Source organism: Anabrus simplex, chromosome 7 (genome assembly GCF_040414725.1).
Source record: "Anabrus simplex isolate iqAnaSimp1 chromosome 7, ASM4041472v1, whole genome shotgun sequence".
In the NCBI taxonomy this organism is placed as follows: domain Eukaryota; kingdom Metazoa; phylum Arthropoda; class Insecta; order Orthoptera; family Tettigoniidae; genus Anabrus; species Anabrus simplex.
The window spans coordinates 33,977,585-33,996,883 of record NC_090271.1 but is presented as its reverse complement, the minus strand read 5'-3'; positions in this window follow the sequence as shown (position 1 = coordinate 33,996,883).

Below are 19,299 nucleotides of genomic sequence, written 5' to 3'. Positions count from 1 at the left end.
TGATATTTTATCGTACCTCATCTATTCATGTGTCAGATTGATTTAGAAACGTAGGCATCAACTCTTCCCTCTAAGCTGCCTGTCTGCAATTTGGCAGTAAGCACATAAGATCAGTGGTACTTCCTGAAAATATACTTACACAGTTCTACCACTGTGGTGAGAGTGTGTGTCAAAGCAGTATATGTTTCACTCGTTAATCTTCCTTCTGTTTGTGACATGTGCCATATGTCGATGAATGTTTTAAACGTGTAAGGAATGAAGGTTTCTTGTCATCAGGCCGAGTAATTGGACTAGCCTCTTCATTCCTGGTATATTTATCTCTCGTGGGATGCTGTACATTATAGACTGACCACCACTTTTGAATTGATTTTAGAGACTGGATTATGCCATTAGAAACATCCATACCTTGACTTTTAAGCAGTTCCAAACCAGCAATATTCTTAGGATCAAAGATTTTTACTGCTAAGGATACATTTTGTTTCTCTATTTGTTTTGGACATAGAGCCTTTCTAGATAGATTTGGAGCCATTTTTAACAACAATCACTTCTCTGAGTGAAACAACTCTTTGAAGTCTAAAAATTTGACCTCAGTAGTTATAAATTTTCAGACTGACTCTGTACAAATATCAACATTGATTATAATGATAACAGCACAACTCTTACCAATAAATCCACCCACCCACCGATTCCCGGTCGTCAATGTCCTCAGGGTGTGCCTCAAGGGGATATATTAAGCGGTGTTCTATTTGCTCTCTATATGAGTGGCCTTGAGCGTATTATCACAGCATGTGCAAGAGTACTATCTTACGCTGATGATTTTCTTACTTATGTTTCCCACGAAAATATCGATGAATGCCCGAGGATAATTGTTCAAGTAATGAGTGACGTAACCGATTGGTTACTAGAGCATGGTTTTACTCTTTCTATCCCCAAATGTGATGTTATGTTATTTACACGTTAGCGTGCCTATAATAGATTACCCTTAATCTTGCAGAGATTTTCAGTTGGCTTTGTTTCCTAACATCGTTATCTAGGTGTAATATTGGACCGCAAATTTACGTGGAAACAACACATGTCGATGATTAAACTCAAAACTGATAGTTTTATTAAAATCTTACGAACAGTTACACGCAGAAGTTGTGGAGCTGACCCCAAAACAGCTATTCTCCTATACCGTGCCACTATCCGATCAATAATAGATTACAGTGTATTATTTATCGATATAGCATCCGCCGCCACCCTAACACATTTAGATGTGATTCAACTCCAAGCTTTACGAGTATGCACAGGAGCTTTAATAACTACCCCTACTAATGCATTACTCATTGAAGCCGGCCAAAATCATTTATGAATTCGTCGACAGACTCTGGCTACCAAGTATCTCCTCAAGCATTTTATTGATTCTCTCGCATACCTTTTAACCTTCCTAGCTTTTGCATTTCCTATTGATTGGCTCCACGTGTTCCTTCTTCCATAACTTTTTCCTTTATATTATCTTAGCCTTGTATTCCTTCCTCAGTCTACGAACCTTTCCCTCTCAACTCCCCCTCCGTGCTTCCTAAAGTCTTTCAGCGCCCTTAAAACTACTCTCCTCGATCCCTTACACTCACTATCGAACCACCCCTGTCTTTTCCACCCTTTTCCCTCTGTGACGTACGACCTCTGCTACCCTCTGTATGGGGTATTCTACTAGCTCGGAGGCCCTATCCAGCAACTCAATGGAACACAATGCTTCTTCGCACCCTACATTAATAATTTGGTATTCATTTTGTAAATAATTATCAAGTCTTACTTTAGTCTCCTCTGTCAATTTATATTTAATGAGTCTCATACCCTTTTCTCTATCACTCGTTCCTTTTCGCAACTTATCCTCGTGCTCCAATCTCCTAAATTTTATAGATATCGGGGCGTGATGTGATTCATCCCAATTAACAACCTCCATATTATATATTCTCGCCAACATCACCTCCGAGTTTATTACCAAGTCGATAACACTCCCTCCTTGCTTTGTAATTTTGGCACACCAACAATCGCAGAAGAGGGCAATCAAACAACAGGCGGCACAACACCGCAGCCCGCGTCCACGATTGCTAGCGCAACCACCAAAGAGATAAGAGGCTATTCCCAGCCTGAAACACGCCAGCTACTTAGAGAAGGGCCTCAATAGAACACAAACACAGGAAGTGGGAAGCGATGGGAATCTGGGCGAAGCCAATAGGTTAACAACCGTAACAGAGGGTGGAAGGAATATGAGGTAGAGCAATTCACAATAATGACACACTCAGTCACACTTAAAAAGACCAAAATATAATTTGATTTAAAAGAATAATAAGGGTGGGTGGTGCAATTTAAAATATAAGAAAATTAAAACAAAACATTATCCTTTAAGAAAAGAGAAAACTGATGTCAAGGCTCGTATACAGAAAAACCACCAATCGTAGTCACCGTACCAATAGTTACAACTAATTTTTTTGCAGAAATTTAATAATATTTCCGAGACACAATTAACTTCAGTAGATTAAAAAGCTTCATTACAATTAGCTAGTTTGTGACAATTTACTTGTTTATTATAATCTACTTGTTTATTATAATTAACACGTAAATTATAACGATCAACCAAATTGTAATTAACAAGTAAATTATAATAAACAAGTAAATTGTCACAAACTAGCTAATTGTAATGAAGGTTTTAAAACTACTGAAGTTAATTGTGTCTGGGAAATATTGTTAAATTTCTTTAAAAAATAGTTGTAACTATTGGTACGGTGACTACGATTGTGGTTTTTCTGTATATGAGCCTTGACATCAGTTTTGTCTTTTCTTAAAGGATGTTTTGTTTTAATTTCCTTATATTTTAAATTGCACCACCCACGCTTATTATTCTTTTAAAACAAATTATATTTTGGTCTTTTTAAGTGTAACTGAGTGTGTCATTATTGTGAATTGCTCTACCTCATATTCCTTCCACCCTCTGTTATGGTTGTTAACCTATTGGCTTCGCCCAGATTCCCATCGCTTCCCATTTCCTGTGTTTGTGTTCTATTGAGGTCCTTCTCTAAGTAGCTGGTGTGTTTCACGCTGAGAATAGCCTCTTATCTCTGGTGGATGCGCTAGCAATCGTGGACTTGGATTGCGGTGTTGTGCCGCCTATTGTTTCATTGCCCTCTTCTGCGAATGTTGGTGTGCCACAGAGAGTGAGTGGTAGCAGAGCGTGGTTTGGTTTGTTCTGACTACGCTGTTGCTGTGACTACTGAAGTGAGCGACATTTCACTTTGAGAAATGATTATTACCGAAACTCAGTAAATGGTGGTACGCTCCTCGTCCTTGCTTCCTAAACTTTCTCTGCCAGAACGTTTACCTCACCCATTATCTTGGTGGAGCAAGTCAATGGAATTAATGGTACCTTTTTCTTATAATGTGTACGGATGGCCAGATGCAATATTTTCATTCTGGCAACTTGTGTTTCGTGTTGATCTATTATGCTGGTGGACCTGTACCTGATCCTTGTTTGCTGAGGAGAGCTGAGGTGTGTTACGGGCTCCGAATTTGAAATCTCAGCTGCCCAGGTTTCACGGCTTGTGATGTTGCACTATTTTCCAGTGCTGTGGATACTAGTGATAATACGTTCTTATTAACAATTTATTGCATGAATGAATGGAATTGTTTACTTGTATGTGTACTCTTGTGGTACTAATTTAATTGCTGGATGGCACAGGTCTCACATTTTGTGAGTCGAGTATTGCATTAGTTTCTCTGTGTCCTTATTAGGACGGATGGGTAATTAGGGGACTGTCCTCTAACGTTGAATGCATAATCCTTAAGTTGTATCTCTTTCAGCCGTATGGTGAAAACCAGTCAGTACATCTTGTGGTTGTCTGATGCAATACTTTCTCGTTGGTAATCTGTCTTAATTCAGGCCTATTCTATGTTCATATTGTAGAATCGTACGCATGTGAGCTTAGTAGTATCTATGTCGGTTATCTACTGCTTAATTTTTGTGTCAGATGTGAATATGGAATCTGCTGTGTCCATTGTAAATCATTCTGCATTAACTAATGCACCTATTTCATCGTGAACATATTCATGGCTCTGTCTGTTAGTTTATTTATTATATCCCTGGTATTCCTAGTGTTAGGAAGGGTGTCTATGTGCATTGTTCCGAATGGCATAGGGTGCGTCTTCGTTAAGCCACCATATTATTAGCCCTGGTATATCCAGAGACTCATTTGAGTACCTGACGGGTTGTGATTGTACACTAGTGCTGTAACTGCTTCATTAAATTAATTGTATATGGGGATGATTTACACGTCTTAACAATTTTCAGCCCTAGCGAGTTCATCTGTACCGTAACCTGTCTCGACCTGATCATCTCTGTTTCTTGCCATGTATTTCTGCACTGCATTTCATCCTTTTTATCACTATCTCGATGTTGAATTTATTGTCCGGTATTTATTTCTCGGCTATTTATGAGAAGTGACTAGTGTCATGCGTGTTATGTGATCTTCTTGTCTTGGTTGATGGATATCAGTTTGGCCGTGTGCTTGAATGTATTTCTCATTGTTCCTGATTTTTCATTGTTGGTGCTGGTTGGTCGTTACATGCATTGATTATTGATCATTCTTACCGGTTACTCAAATATCGACATACCTTTGCCGCTGCTTCGTGCCTGTTGTGTGGTCTCATTTCTGTGCCACAGAGAGTGAGTGGTAACAAAGCTGATAACGCGAAGGTCGTGGGTTCGTTCCCCCACGGGCCACCCCTCACTCCCTGTGGCACACCAACATTCGCATACGAGGGCAGTCAAACAACAGGCGGCACAACACCGCAGCCCGCGTCCACGATTGCTAGCGCAACCACCAAAGATATAAGAGGCTATTCTCAGCGTGAAACACGCCAGCTACTTAGAGAAGGGCCTCAATAGAACACAAACACAGGAAATGGGAAGCGATGGGAATCTGGGCAAAGCCAATAGGTTAACAACCATAACAGAGGGTGGAAGGAATATGAGGTAGAGCAATTCACAATAATGACACACTCAGTCACACTTAAAAAGACCAAAATATAATTTGTTTTAAAAGAATAATAAGGGTGGGTGGTCCAATTCAAAATATAAGAAAATTAAAACAAAACATTATCTTTTAAGAGAAAAGAAAACCGATGACAAGGCTCATATACAGGAAAACCACCGATCGTAGTCATCGTACCAATAGATTCAACTAATTTTTTGAAGAAATTTAACAATATTTTCCAGACTCAATTAACTTCAGTAGTTTTAAAAGCTTCATTACAATTAGCTAGTTTGTGATAATTTACTTGTTTATTATAATTTACTTGTTAACTACAATTTGGTTTTTCGTTATAATTTACTTGTTAATTACAACTTGGTTGTTCGAGCTCGAACGCATCTTTCCTTAAGGGAAGTCATAAATAACGCAGGTGCACCAGTTGTGGGAACGCGCGTCCCAATAAAATTCCCCAAAATGATAACTTGATTACACTTTTGAAATTCCTCAGTGAACACGGAAGCGTTTCAACTTTAAACCTACAACCGCGTCCCCTAACACACTAACATTGTCCTCAAGAAATATTAAGGAAGGCAAAAATTAAAATTAATAAAGAGCCGACATCAAAAGTAAAGGAAAGAGTAACGGAAGGAAATCGATAATAATAATAATAATAATAATAATAATAATAATAATAATAATAATAATAATAATAATAAGGTAGCGCAATAATGTAGAAACAATTAAAACTCATCTTGTGACCAGTACATCACATCACCAACACAGGTACGCCATGCAACAACGAACGTCTGCACGTCACGAGTATTGTCAAAAACACACACACCGCTACAATGCAAACTTATCACACCGTTATCAGAAAAACAAATGAAAGCATACCAACAGCAATGGAACAGAAATGGAGTGAAGCTCCAGATCAGTAACATTAATCGAAATTCAGGGAAAAGAAGATTTCAAAATAATAATAATAAAAGTAATTTGAAAGGGAAAATTAAATTAAATTCATTTCGATCCAAAGCACACTTCAGTATTGACTAGGGTTTAAAATAATTTTAAATATCCAGTTGCCTTTATGAAGCTAATGATACAAGAGACTACACACACCTTCTCTTGTCACAGCTCCCGTTTAAAGAACAGATCATTTTAAACCACACTGTTCCGGTGATGCATAAGTATGTGCATCAATAAAAAATTTTCACTCGTTTAAGTATAACATAATTGGTAGGGCATATTTAGATTAGCGGGATGCAGTAATGGAAGATGCGACCGAGAATCACGAATAAGATCAAGATAACTCAACCTAACGCTCACAAGATCTATATTACAATAATAGTATGCACATTAGCAATTTCCGTATACCTCAGAAGGAAGAAAATATAATGAATCTACCTAAAATCTCAAATTAACAAATATAAATTTGGGAGAGTGTCCAGCAGCTAATATTTTTACCAAGTAGTTTTGAAACATTGCATTTATTACGGCCTGGAACCCAGCTTTATCCATCACAAAGATGTGACACAATATAATATTAACCCAAGCAGATTTGGGAGAAGAAAGCCACAAGACTGCTTACGGAACAAGAACATTGCTCACGACTAGATTTTATGCGTTCTCGACGTAAAGCAGTTATTATTATTATTATTATTATTATTATTATTATTATTATTATTATTATTATTATTATTATTAATGCCACTTTTAAATCAAATGGATTTCACACGAGAATCTTCTCAGAACATAATTTGGCGAATAAACATTGCTCTCCTACAAATTGTATGTCGAGGAAGTGGTTCACAAGGCGTCTCTCAAAAAAATTATTAATTCAAGACACCGATGAAGGTAGCCATGTTGGCGTCTTACACACTGCAGAATGATCACGTGAAGATTATATGGAAAGTCTGTAGGAGTTAATATCATGCCAGACGATCACTTACCCGAGTGCTGAATAGGATTCTTAAATACTCACTTATACAGTTTGGTCCAAAACATTCCCTAGAAAAATATTATAATCAGCCGCAGGCACTCGTAGTCGCGAAAAAGGTTGCATTCCACTTTTACTTATAAGTTACAATTACACCACCACATATAAATGTCATTACACAGGCCTACGCCTTCCTTCACAATCACCTTACGGTGGTTTCAAATCATTCTTGCCTGCCATAGCGACTGGCAGCAAGCCAAGCGACATGACGGCTGCACTAGCTGGAACAGAAGTGTTCGTTTGGAATAATGGCCGCTAGGGTGCGCCATGCAGAACAGTTGACTATCGAGCAGCGGAGCTACCCAATAACAAACTCATAGAAAACAACGTTCAATAAAAGGCCAATGGCGAAGCAATTGCCCACAGTTATATTACATTTTGCACCAATAAGAATCCCAACAGTACAACCATTAGCTATCGCAGAGTTCCCTTCTTTTGGGGCAAGATTAAACGATAGTTTCCATTCCCCACCTTATTTTAATGAATTCCACATAATTACATTTCCGATGTAGCGGTGATTTCACATAGTCCATAAATTATACCGCTACATAATATACATCAACTCCCCTTCGTTATCCCCAGTCCACCATCCATTCAGAATGTATAAATTACCTGCCAAACATAATTCCAGCAGTTTCTGCCCATACCCATTTTTTCCACTATATTTACTCATTCCTTCGCTCCTCATAATTCCTTTTGCCTCTTTATTGTATATGGATCTTAAGTTCACTATTCTCGCATTCAATATCATCCCCGCTTCTTCATACTTCTGCTTGATCCCACTAATTTCCACTATTAGCTCCTCAAAGAAACTCTCATTTGCATATAATGAGCCACTGGGGTGGTTGTATAAAAAGGCCAGGCATGCCTTTTTAGGCTCGCCCCCACCTAGCTTAACCCTCACCCAAATCACCCCTTCCATCTGATTTTCCAAAACTTCAATCATATTGCATATTTCCTCCTTTATTAGCAATGCTATTCCGCCTGGGTTTCTTCTCCTCCTCTCCCGTATTTTCTGCGTTATGTTCCATACCTCAAACCAATTTCCACGTCAGACTCATTCCTTCTCCTAACCATGTCTCCAAAAGGGCCAGAATGTCAAAACTCTCCACCACTTTTATCACCCCCCGTTACCCAATTTACTTAGTACCCCTTCAATATTTACAAATCCTATTTTCCAATATAGCTATTTATTCCCCCTCTCCTTCGTCACTTCCTTCCTTAAATTTCTTTCCTTCTGTTGTGTTGATCGTTTTACTTCTCGTTACTTCTCGCTCCTTCTTTCTCAGCCCCCCCCCCCTTCTTCCGTTTTATTCATTTTGGTACTCTCGTTACTAGCCTTGTCGTCCTGCCTTTTGTTTTTCTTACCCTACAAGTCTTTTAAACTTAGAGTCCTTCCTCTCCCAGGACCTTCTCGGCGTCTTCTTTCTTCTCCTTCCACTGCTCCGCTTACGTGTGACAGCACCAATCTCTCCTCCCTCGGTGATCTTCCCGATGTTCCTTCCTCTTCTGGACACTGGACTTCAATCACTTCGTCACGATTATTCCCTACTACGTCAGCACACTCAGCACTTGCATCGACGTTCCTTTCACCTTCACCCGCTGATTGTTCTCTAACCTGATGATGTTTGTCATATATTTCCTGAAGCTTGTTCACTCCCCACGCATGTGACCACCGGCCGCTTCCAACTACCAACTGCCGGCCTCTAACATGTGCTCTCAAGCCTTGTTTCCTCGCTACCCAAAGATGTTTCCTTAAAATTATCAGCTCATTAATTGCTTCGTTACCAATTTCACACTTCAACCACACTTCCTCACCTTTTAAATTTCCTGCGTTCCTTAACACAGTATCCACCATCAGGGTGGATAATAGCGACACATTAATGGGCCTATTGCCTTTCCTTCTACCCACACTATAAACATCATCAATGTCAACCTCGCTAAAGTTGATCTTCATTTTGTTTTGCACCACATTCACCACCTTAACACTAAGTCCACGTTATAGTCTCTGGCCCCTTCTTGAATTCCATAAATAAAGATGTTTTTCCTTCTCCTTTCCTGGTCACCGTTAATTCTTTCCATCTTCACTTTTACCAGCTCCTCTTCCAGGTTCTCGTTCTTCTTCTCTATTGTTTTCTACCTTCCCCTTTAGTTCTTTTATCTCCTCCTTAATACATTGCTTAATATCCTCAGCCTGGGTCGTTATCAGTTTCCTTACTTGGTCTGCCTGAAATGCTCCTTCACCAGCTCCTTTATTGCCTCAATTTCTTCCCATCCATAGCGCCCATATTACCTGGGCCTGGTCCTGGGTTCATCTCCACTCCCCATATCATTAGCAATGCTGCCACCACCACTGCAACAAGCAGCGCTGCAATTAACCCTTCTTTTGTATCCTTCGTCTTCTTATCCTTTGCTTCATTGCTCTTCCATCGGCTCTGCCAACTTCCTGTTGCAGCTCTATATTGTTGCAAGGTGTTCCCCATTCTGCAGTACTCACTCAGTACATCCGTTCTCTCTACTTTCTTTATCAAGACTGAAACAGTTTACCTTATCACAGTCTCCACTCATTCCCAAGTTGAGACTTTAGCATACATATTATTCTCATCCTCCTCCTCGTGGGAACAGAGCCCCGTCCATATATAACGTTTATACGTCTATTAGCTCCCAAGGAATCGTCTTTCCTCGAATGCTTAAACTTACTATGTACTCTATACCTGATGCAAGTCTATGTTTTATACCATCCATCATCTTTTCTTCAGCTGATGCTTTTTCAATCAAGCAAAAATTATTATCCTCCCGCCGCACAGTGGGACGAAATGACGAAAACGTGGCCAAAAGACCGAAAAAAATTTTCTATTGGGGATTTTCGACTCATAAGTTGGTAATAGGAACGTTGGGACTATTGAATTCCGGCCCTAGAAACAGCCAGCCAGTTCATTGTAAAGTTGCGCAGCAGGTCAAATGCGTAGCGTTTCTGTTAGTCACGCACGAGGCAAGCTGAGCGAGCAACGTATCACATGTTAAGATATTGATAAAAGTGATCTCAGACGTTTATAAAAGTATCGACAAAATGGATAATGTTTCTCCAGGTATGTAGTTTATTATTCAAACCTTATTATTATTATTATTATTATTATTATTATTATTATTATTATTATTATTATTATTATTATTATTATTATTATTATTATTATTATTATTGTTACCGCTTTTTTGTGGTAGGTAGAGGTGAAAGAAGGTGCGGGTGTGAACGGGTCTCAAACTACGAAATTAAAGTTAATGTAAAATTTAACAAGGTGATATTCTCTTTCCAAAATTCAGAAATAACACGAAAGACAGGTACAGAGTAGCAAGGCAATAAAAGTACAATTACAATATTTACAGGATTTGGGCTTCGAGCCCCAACCTCATAATTCTTGAGCAATTAGCCCAGTTTTACCCCAAACACAAGTTTCAACAGAGGGGCAGAAAACCCCATTCATGCCTAGGAGTACTTGCTCCAATTTACACAGTAAGGCCTCCTTGAGGCGCGCAGAAAACAAAATTTTCAAGAAAGAGAACTTGCTCTCAAATTTTAGGCCTGTCAAAGGCCACACCTAATTCCACCTTCAATCTGTCCTCTAAGGACATATACACAGGGGTAAAATACCCAACCCACTGAGGTCTATTAAATGAGAAGAAGGTTAATTACATGACCTCTAAAATAACAATTTGAGAGGAGGCGATCTGCACTCCTAATGTATTTGTTTTAAAACCTAATTTGGCTCTAGGCCACTAATGCAAGGGCTAATCCCATACTACAGAGGTGACTTTAGAAAAGAACAATTTACTTTACATTAGGGAAGAATCGGTTGTGAGAAATAAGTTCACCTCAAAGCAATATGAGTGGGAGCTCGAGAGGGTTAAGCACTCTCTATCCCAATATGTAGCTTTAAAAGAGAATAGATGCTAAGAGTAGTTACATTTTAGGAAAAGGTTACATGGTGGAAACGCTTCGGACCCGCCCCGAGAGTTAAACTGCTGAGCTAGCAAGAAAAGGAGTTATTAAATGGCCATTACCTTGGTGTAGAACTGCTCCCCGAAGAAAGAGGCGCTTCCCGCCCCCTGCTATGTACTTTACACACTGAAAGATGGTACTGAAGTGGCGCAGAGACCCTAAAATCAGCAGTTTATATACTCTCGCAGAAAGTTCGAGGTGTTTCAGGAAGAAAAACACCCGCCCACAATCATTTTATTGGTGGATAAAGAAAACCCCTACACAAGATGAAGAAGAAACACATAATTGGTGGAAAATTAATTAAAGAAATTCGGGATTGGCTAAATTCAAAACAAGGGGAAAGAAAGGGTTAATATTGCCAACTTAAACAATGACTGAAAGAAATTTAGCAAAGAACAAACTTTTGAAATTAAATTTTCTCCAAAAAAAAGTTCGTTCACTTCGCACTAGGGTGCACCATTGTAGTTTTTCAGTAGTGTCCTCTAGAAGAGAAAGTTCACACTTCTTACTACAGGTAAAACAAAAATGCATCAAAAATGACCCCGTTCAAAAACTCCAAAGTTTCCAAGTAGTGACATCTTCTGAGAAACTTGAAAATTAATACCGTAGATAGAGTTCAGACTTCCTCCAGCAGAGGAGTTTCAATTGGCGCAAATTTTAAATAAGCGGCGTGGAGGTGTACCACGCGGTACAATTATTATTATTAATTTATTTATATTTATTTATATTTATTATTTATAATTAACTCTTATGCTAAATAACGTAAAATAATACTGAAATATAGTAACAAATGATAGGTAAAAGTTATGTATACGACAGCATTCGGCTAAATCTCGCATGCTATGATGAAGTATAATTAATTTACTTTCAAAATCTCTTGTAAAAACGCACTACTAGCCACTACTTCGGAATGAACCACATTTGAAGTAAAAATTGGTATTAGCCGATATTTATGCATTTTGTTAAAAGTTATATAAAAGTCCAGTTATAGCAATATTTCTGTGAATTATGATATTATTTATACGTATAGCATAGTAAAGGAAATAATGTGATGAAAGGAGATGGAAACATTGACCCTTCTTTTGAAGGATCTGACGCATAGCTTAGAAAAGGACAAACGATGCTATTATATTCTGTCATATCTTTTTTTCATACACACACACAGACACACACAAACACACACATGCATATGTATATATATATATATATATATATATAATTTTATATGCTTTTTCAGGTTAATCTAGTAACCATGATAATGTGCATTTTTCGAGAAAAGACATTTTCATCCAAACAGCTTCTAACAGTGATGAAGGTTCAGACGACGATGATTTTTGTGGGGACAGTGATTCCTTCGAAGATTATGATTCGGGCGGACAGATTAGCGATTTCGAAGATGAATCAGAAGCAACTGTTGAAGAACAACAAAGCCAATAGGATAAGGATAAAGATGTAAACTTATATTGTAATGTTTCTTTTGTTCAGTTCTAATAAAATGTATTAATATTCACAAATTATATTTATTGACAATCATTGAAAAATCCTAAATTCAAAAACAATAACTACTTTAGTTTTCAATAATTAATTAACTATATTTTTGCCTATTAATATTATATTTTAAAAAATTTTGTTCGATAAATTGGACCTGCCATTTTGAATTTTTCAATTTTAACATCTAATTCGTGATCAGCAGTAACAAAAACCTTATAATACTCATTTTTGCCCAATTAAACCAACTTTTACGAATTTTGGTCCGCCATATTGGACCCGCCATTTTGAATTTTTCAATTTTAACATCTAATTCGTAATCAGCAGTATCAAAAACCTTATAATACTCATTTTTCCCAATTAAACCAACTTTTACGAATTTTGGTTCGCCATATTGGATCCGCTATTTTGAATTTTTCAATTTTAACATCAGATTCGCAATCAGCAGTATCAGAAGCCTTATAGTACCCATGTATGTCCAATTTGACCAAGATTTAGACTTTCGGCCACGTTTTCGTCATTTCGTCCCACTGTGCGCCGCTAAATTTAAACGCGTTCGAATCCCCCCTCTGAGTTGGAAGTTAGTACCTATACCGATGGTTCTAAATTTTTTCATAGCACTTGCGCGGCTATCTTCATACTCCATCCATATACGCTTCTTGCGTTTCACCTTCCCTTATCTTATTCTATATTTACTGCAGAAATATTGCAATACGTCAAGTTCTCCTTCTCATTAAGACTAATTCTTACAAAAACGCTTCTATCTATACGGATGCTCAAGATGTTCCACACGCCTTACGCTCCAAAATTCCCTCCTTCACTTGGTATTTATATAATGTAAAATATTTACTATATTCCCTTGAAAAGGCTGGTACCTATATCACAATAGTATGGATACCAGGACACGCTGACATCCCTGGCAACGAGGTAGCTGATTTTTCCGCCAAGAAAGAATGCTATCAATCTACTTCACCAATCTTCATTTTAATACCACCCCTAGATCCTCTATCCGCGACTCGTATTGGAGCTTACCAGAAATGGCAACATGCTTGGACTCATTCGTCTTGTAAAGAAGGTAATTTTTATTATCAACTTCAACCCACTATCCCTCATAAACCCTGGTACTTTTACGGATCTTATTCCCGCCGTCACAATACAAATATCATCCGCTTACGTTCCAACCATGCATTAACCCCTCAATATAAAACCTGTTTTCATCTTCCTTCTGAAGCTCTATGCGAGTGTGGTTTGTCTAATGGTAATAGCAATCACATCATATTTCAATGTCCGGTTTATGAGATACCCAGACGCACTTTCTTATCTCGTTTAATGCAGATGGCTATACCCTTGTCTACCAGTGTTTCTTGCTTCTTATCCTCCCTTTCACCTACTCTAATTGACAGTTTAAACCAGTTTCTTGATGACGCTAACATAGTGTTATATTAATATATTTATTTATTCTATTTATTTATTTATCATAAGTCTGTACAGAGTTCTCCTCCATTTTCACAGACACTATACATGGGTGTACATAAATGCATGAATGAGGTTTTTTTGAATGATTCCATGACCGAGTAATATTGTCATGCATGCATGAATAAATGAATGAACACTTCCCTCCCAGTCACGGATAGCCACCAACTGAGGAGAGAGCATTCGGTTGGTAGGATAAATGCATGGATGGGATTATGTATGACTACTGCCCGGTCGTGTTATCCACCCCTGGTGAGAAAAAGGAGCCACCTTCCCAAGGATAACACGTCCGGCCCTTTCCCTTGAGGCCCAAACGGAAGACCCCACCTGATCTAATAGCTGTCAAACACTAATTTCTCACCATTCCCTAATTTCTGCGAGGCACACGTAAGCGGAAATCCCGCACCCCATGTGCCCCCCTCCCTATTCTTCTTTCTCTGTTGCATTTAGATCTACGTATTCGATTGGGATAGGGCCGTCCTATCCCGTCCTACTTCGGTTACAGCCTTACATAAGTGTATGAATTAATGAATGAATTAATTAATTGGCTATGATTCCCTATCTAAAATTGTGCCCTTTGCACAGGCGGATCGCCATTCCACATGCAAGGGCCACGCCTACGATTATCTACATGAGTGTATGAATAAATGAATTAATTAATTAATTACAAATTCCCTAACTGTATTGAGAAAACACGTATGGATGGATTTATGAATGGGTATATGGATATTCATGCATGCATGTTAGGAAAAAATACTCATCCCTCCCAGTACGGATAACCAGTAACTGGGGAGAGAGCCCTTATTATGAATTAAATAAATGATTGAATGAATAATATATGTGGAATGAGTAGTGAATGAATGAGTGAATGTTATCAACCTACAGCCACGGATCGCCAGCAGCTGAGGATGAAACATTATATCCATTGGGCCCTGTCTCATTACAAACAGTTTGACAGTTAATTACGTTATGGCTTACTAACATATCGACTTTACAGTGCTACATATACTAATATTCCTTTTACTACATAGCCCTATTGGCAATTTCTGAACTAATCGGTTCGCAACACAATCATCCATCCGTAATATGACCTACCCTCATTGTAGGCTCTTTCAACACTCTTCTACATGAATTTCTAATTACAATTAACAGTTTACTGAGATTACCAGGTTTATACCATTCTTTGCTTATCATCTTAATAATCCTATAGCCATCCTCATCCTCATTTATCATATATTGTTCCTTGTTATTCAAAAATTTCCTTCTCACCGCTATGGTTTCTTTACATGATTTCAACATGTGAAATTCTTCTCTGTTTTCACCACAGAGAAGGCACCTTGTTGCATCTTTCACTTTAATCCATCCCCTATTCTTGTAAATTCCCATTAACCACCATATCAAACCCCTGATTTCTCTTCTATTTACACTCACAATATTTATGTTCATATCCTGCCTTATCCTAATAAACTCTGAGAGGGTCGCCTTGCTTCTACACTCGGATACCAACCACTGTCTTTGAATATCTCTGAGTCGTCTAATGATTAGTTTACTCGTTGATCTTTCCAACCTCTCCCAATAACTTCCATATCCCAACCTATCTAATATACTTCTGATTTTCGTTAACCAATACTCTCCCTGGATATGTTATATTAATATATCTAGCCAAGTCCATCTACAATGTCGGACTCGTTGGCTGAACGGTCAGCGTACTGGCCTTCGGTTCAGAGGGTCCTGGGTTCGATTCCCGGCCGGGTCGGGGGTTTTAACCTTAATTGGTTAATTCCAATGTCACGGGGCTGGGTGTATGTGTTGTCTTCATCATCATTTCATCATCACGACGCGCAGGTCGCGTACGGGAGTCGAATAGAAATTGAACCTGCACCTGGCGATCCGAACCCGTCCTGGGATGTAATATCAAATCTTTACCAAATCAACATGGCCGAAGCATCGGTTCAATGTAAATACGCCTGTGATACATAAACATAGCCTTTTGATTATCGTATGCTTTATTTTGTGCAATAGACCAATACTATCTAGGAATAGCCCATATTTAGAAAAAGAATATGTGGATAATTGAAAATATATATTTTTTCTGTGAACTATAGTAGAATGGTCCAGGAAAGATGAAATATATGATTGCATTCTAAAATAACAGTCCTGGGGGAATATATGATGCGCCTCAAACTGCGGCAGTTTCAATTCAGTCAATCAATACATTAATCACCAATGATCTGAATTTAAGGCTGTCGTTCAAGTGGCGGATTGCGTATCAGTTGCCTACCTAGTCTTTTCTTAAGTGATTTCAATGGGATTGGAAATTTATTGAATTGATGTAGATATGGTAGGGGCCCCCGTGGTGTAGGGGTAGCGTGCCTGCCTCTTGCCCGGAGTCCCCGGGTTCGATTCCCGGTGAGGTCAGGGATTTTTACCTGACCTGAGTGCTGGTTCGAGGTCAACTCAGCCTACGTGATTAGAATTGAAGAGCTATTTGACGTTGAGATAGCGGCTGCGGTCTAGAAAGCCAACGGCCGAGAGAATTCGTCGTGCTGACCATACGACACCTCGTAATCTGCAGGCCTTTGGGCTGAGCAGCAGTCGCTTGGTAGGCCAAGGCCCTTCAGGGGCTGTAGTGCCCGGGGGTATAGTAGGGTACCCTTGGAAAATTATTCCAGACTGTAATTCTTCTTTCTATAATTCAATACTTGTTTTAGAAATACATTTATTTGAATTACCTTTCTATTACCATACGCTTTTAAATATAATAGCCTACCTCGTTCAAGAGATCTATTAGTAACATAACCTTGTCGCGAATTTCAATTCTGCCATATAACAATGATTCTGATCATGATTCACGAAACTGTGATACTACATCTGTTTCACTTCAGATAATCAATAGGAAAATAGATTGGAAGTTCTCTGGTGGCATATGAATTTTCGTACAAAGCACTTTAACACCCAAATCGTTGGCAACGTAAATACGTAATGTAAGAGACAGTATATCAGTTGATATCTTGCCCTCTAATTTAACAAAAAGAAAATAATCTTCATTCACAGATAAAATAAATAGCTTTATCACTTTTAAAAACCTCAAAATATATAGTAATTGCGAAATGTGCTGGGATTGGCACCAACGCAGAAATTTGGCCTTATCCAAAAAATTAATACCTCATCAAGTAGACGGAAAACATCCTCTCTATTGACAAATTTATCATCGAATGTGTTAATGCAGCCTAATATATTATTTGTAACTACGAAATCATTACGATGCACTAAGTACACTTGATCTGAATGTGGGTGCATCTGCTGTAATATGAATTACATCCAGGCACGCAATACGATCGACACGTCCTAATATCTATATATAAAGTAAGAGTTTTGTCTGTACATTGCTCAGAATTTGAAAAGAATCGTATTTCTGTATCGGTCATGTCCATAGTAACAAGGAAATGCAATTTTTTCTTTTCCGTAATTTCTGTCTGTCTGTCTGCCTGTCTGTCTGTCTGTATACGCATCACGAGAAAACGGCTGAAGAGAATTTAATGAAAATCGGTATTGAAGTCGGAGGATGTGCCACTACAATCTAGGCTATAAATATATTTACTCACGCTGAGTGAAATGGTAGTTTAGGGAAAGGCCTAGAATTTAATTTTCAAATATATATATTATTAGTGGTCCTATCGATAAATACTACGTAACGAAAGTTATATAGAATTAAATTTCCGATCATTTATGTCATACATTGTTACAGCACCGGCTTTGATAACACAGATATTCATGAATTTTTATTTTTTGTTACAAAGTCCATATCAACGCCGAGCCACGAGAAAATGGGTTAGCAGAATTTAATGAAAATCGGTATATAGAGTCGGGGAATAAGAAACTACAGTCTAAGTTATAAACAATTTTAATTCACCCTGGATGAAATTGTAATTAACCTGTGTTACTGCTCCTATCGAAATGTACTACATAACAAAAGTTATAGAGAATACAATTTCCGATCATTTATGTTTTATTCAGTTTTACCGTACCGACTATGATAAGAGTGGTATTTCAGAGTCGGAAGAAAACTGAATGTGAAGGCCTACAATATTGAAAACGCATAAGATTGATCAACAATAACATTACATTGGCCATTGTTTGTTGTGATGTTCTTTGTCCCTTATGCTGTCGCTCAAGTCAGATAGATGGGATTAATGCTGCGTACCGAGTATAACAGCCTGACTGAATATTGGCGGGAAATAGCTGGGGAATTGCAAAAATTTCTTCTTAGCATGCCATTCCTCTGGTTCATACATTTTCTGATACTGCCAGTACGTAACAGACTGATTCATCATAGTATTCCAGCTATTCGATCCCTACTCTGACGCGCTTTTTTGAATGAGCAGTGTGTATACTTAAGGCAGAGGCTCACGTAGTAGTTGTAGTTGTAGTAGTAGTAGTAGTAGTAGTAGTAGTAGTAGTAGTAGTAGTAGTAGTAGTAGTAGTAGTAGTAGTAGGTTGTAATAATAAGACCTGGTCTAAAATTACAATATAGGCCTATTCCAAATTATAGCACCACAATTCATTTAATAACTCGAAATTCAACCCTGAAAAGAGCCGTTTCTTAAGAAAGGCTTATTCCTCTTCACTTTTATTACATGATCTTTTCATTTCATTCCAGATTAGCAGTGAAGAAGGTGTTTCTCATCTGGCTTGGACAAAAAAATTATCTCCAAGTCAGGTAGATTTTTCCGCCGCCTGTGTAGTGAACTGAACATGGCATTGTTTTTACTTGGGAGTCTCCACTGTTCGACACTCCCACCTGGCTGAAATAAGACGAAGTGTGTTCACGGATGTCTTTGGCTTGGTCATTCCAGCTCTGGAACTTTGGACTGTTAGATCGGAGAGTAGTACTGTTTGTTAAAGTGAGAAAATGTGTGGTTTTTCATTTGATCGAGTATTTCATATGAAAGCATTGCTTTTAATCGCGCCATTCCTACTGACGTCATTGTAATGACCTATGTTCATTTCAGTTGGGAAAACTACTAAGACGGTCTTTCTGAGAATGTAAAAAGGCAGGTGAGTGCCTAGCATTATAATGAAAACTCCCAACCTGATGGTGACTGATGGTTGGCAAGAGGGTCTACTATTACAATGAAGATTCCCTAACCCAGTCTTCATATGAGAAAAGACATTTGGTGACTTTCCCGTCGCGTTTCTAGGGTAACGTTAACTGCTATGCAATTTAAAACTATCTTGTTCACAACGTGTGCACTACCTAACCCAGAGTTCTGTATACAATGTAGATTTCCGTAGCGAAGCACGGGTACATCAGCTAGTATCAGCATAGTTTTAAAACC